General features: G+C 28.3%; 1 pseudogene across 1 annotated transcript; it reads right to left on the bottom strand.

Moving 5' to 3' along the window:
* Nucleotides 1–226: 226 nt before the first annotated feature.
* LOC145580282 (protein synthesis inhibitor PD-S2 pseudogene) lies at nt 227–2352 on the bottom strand (annotated as a pseudogene). Its single transcript, XR_014099364.1, has 2 exons — nt 2224–2352; nt 227–1297 (listed from the first exon to the last, which is right to left on the bottom strand). The product of XR_014099364.1 is annotated as a protein synthesis inhibitor PD-S2 pseudogene (transcript).
* Nucleotides 2353–3190: the final 838 nt, after the last annotated feature.

Genomic DNA, 3190 nt, shown 5'->3' with positions numbered 1-3190 from the left:
TTAGTTAGAGTCATGTCATCAATCCACAACTTATAAATTCCAAAAAAAATCAAGTTATAAATGAAATATATTCAATATGGATATATCTTTTTGAAACGTCCAAAATAGTATATGGGACTAACATTATGAAACGAAGGGAATACTTCATTCGTTTGTTTTTAATTGCGCAACTTTACCTTTTAAGGAAATATTAAAAATATTGCACAATTTCTATTTAAGAAAAATATCACAAATATTGCACCACTTGCCTTCTAAGAAAGTATCACAAATATTACACAATAATACAAATATCATATGATAACATTAGATATTATCATAGAGCTTATTTATAGAAGTTTCTTAGGTAGAATACCACTCACTCCAATCCCATTCTTTTTATTATTTAAATTTAAAAAAAAAATAATAAAAAAAAAAAAAATCGAAAGAGTGTGTACACAAATACACAATGCAGTTACTTAACGTACTTTAAGAGTCCCATATCATTTTTTACATCACTCACTTGTGTAACTATCCACGTCTTACCATCAGGGTATTGTAAAGTTATCGGTGGATTAATGACTTTTTTAACAGCATTCCGAATACCTTTTGAAAGAGCTCCCCAATTAGTCTCCAACGACACTATCTTATAATTGTTAGGAGCTGTAGTTACAATAGCTCTCCCCTGGATGTACTTGAAACGTGCTGCCTCTGCAACCATTTGAATCGCGATAAGTAGAAACCGAGCTTCAGTTTGGGTATAATCTCCGGCCTTAGTATCCATCCCATAGACCTTATTCGTGAATGTTTTAAGGTTATCAAACCCCAACGGAAAACTTAATCGATTTGTACCAGCATTGGTTTCGATTTGATTGTAACTTTCCCCATATGTTATATTTATGAAATCTTGAACATTAGGAAAAACTTTCTTTGCTTTATCAATGGTAGAAATTCCAAGATTTTTGAAGTAATGGCCGCGTACTTTGCCTCCAAATTTATCAGCATAGGCCACTACATACAAATCGTTTCTACTCAAAGCAAGTGTAATGGATATTTCATTATTATCCTTTCTAGATTCGAGTTCTACCAAAATATATGTGTCTGGGTTGGTTGGTGGTCTGATCATCGGAATTCCCTCATACACTAAACTTGGATCCTTAGCTTGGTTGCGTATACTTTGCATAAAGGTGTTGTAAGTATTCTGCGTTGGTTTTGGTTCGAGTTTGAAGGTTATATCGGCTGCACTAACCTGCTGAAGGATAACCCATATAGCTATTGCGAGAACAAGCCATGCTTTCTTGTTTCCTTCTTGCATTTTTACCTATTAAGTTACTCCAAAAAATAAATAAATAAATAAATAAAAAACTTAATGTAGCAGTATATTATTATGAAGTGTATGGAAATCGGGAAATCAAGATGTGAGGAGAAAAGAATATGTGCATTAGAGACCTTAAAAAGTGATTGGTACAATAATGGTTTTCAATTTTTATATATAATCAACAAACTAAATCGTTAGTTTAGAGTTTTATTTTTAATAAAATACAAATATTTCATAAATACAAATTCAATTATAATTTTATCAAAAAAATATTAGATTATAACTTTTAATAATTATCATTTAAATTTATTTTTTATGTCATAATATTTTTTTGAGCGAAGCAAATAGTTCAAAATGTAAAACATCCATTTATAATATATTCTAATTGATTAAAATAATATACTTCATCATTTTATATAATTTTAATACTTTGTGTAGACCTGTCAATCAGGTCGGGTCACGAGTCATTTCGAATAGAGTCATTTCATATAAAGGGTCAAGAAATGTTCAACCTTTGCCCAAGGTTATGGGTTTGGATCAACTCAACAGGTTTAGAATAATTTTTTTTATTTAATTTATTTTGTGCTAATTTTAGAAATTTCTTACATTTCAGGCTTAAAAGTAAATAAGCTATTTATTATTTTACATGTATTTAATCCAACATTTTAACCAATATTATTATTAGTCGTTACATGCTTACTACATATTTTAAATTGTCACAAAAGTACATCAATTCCTAACTAATTTTTTTTTTTATCAATGATACATTTTAAATATGACATTTAGATTGAAAATTCATCTTAAAATTCAATAAACATCTCGAGATTCGCACGGGGCACAAAACTAGTTATAGCATATAAAGATCCTAATAAATAAATAAATAAATAATAAAAAAAAGAGGGAATAGTATGGAGATTAGAATAACTTACAACGAAACTAAGCCAAAGCTTGTATTGAGTGGAAAATTAAAATGTGTGTAACCGCTAACTATAGTAGAGAGAAATGAAAGGTAAGAAATTAAGTAATAAAGATCAAATGTGTGTAGGTTAGAGGAAAAGCGATTGTCTCTTTATATACTACGTAGGCATATAGGTCAGTGGTGCTTTGATGATGTAAGACTTTAACTTTTAATTAATCAATTTCCTTTTTTTTTAAAAAAAAAAAAATATATGGCACCTATGTTACTCAACATGGGTCAATTGACTGGCGTGGTTTAAGAATTTGGAGAGATCAAGGGTACGAAATTAGGTTTCATAAAAATAGTCTACTAAATTTCAAATTAGATGATATATTTTGACTTAATATACTATTTACATTAATTTTGACATTTTTTTTTTTGTGGTTTCGTGTTGAGAAAAAAATAATATATAATCATGTTGGATTTTGTTAGATTTGTATTAATATCTTAATATATCAAATTTTTATAATTATTGCTAATATGTAATAAAGGGTATTTACATTATAAATTACTTGTATGTAATTTGACAAATGTGACTAAATGAAATGTGTTACTCCGTATTACTTTCATTTTTTTTTTTAAAGTTATATCACTATTCTAAGAAAGTTTTAAGTTAGTTATATGCATCACTTTCCTTTTTAGTCAATAATCTCTCTATCTCTCTCCTATCATATGGGTTCATTTATTTTGATATCTCTTTATCTCTCGTCTCCAAATATTAACTAGGAGTCTGCACTTTACAAAGTGATGCAATTTAAAAAACAGAGAAAGTATTAGTATTGCGATTATTGTATTACAAAATGAAGGGAGTAGTATCATGACATAGAAATTGTGATAATCTAATACAAGTACTCCGTCGGTCTTTCTTATTTTTCTCCATAGCTAATATTTGGTCTTTGGAGCAAATTTTAATAACTTTCACCATAAATTCTCATTAA

Source organism: Chenopodium album, chromosome 14, assembly GCF_948465745.1.
Source record: "Chenopodium album chromosome 14, dcCheAlbu1.1, whole genome shotgun sequence".
NCBI lineage: Eukaryota > Viridiplantae > Streptophyta > Magnoliopsida > Caryophyllales > Amaranthaceae > Chenopodium > Chenopodium album.
The sequence above is the reverse complement of the archived record's forward strand: the minus strand, read 5'-3'. Positions and strand labels throughout refer to the sequence as shown.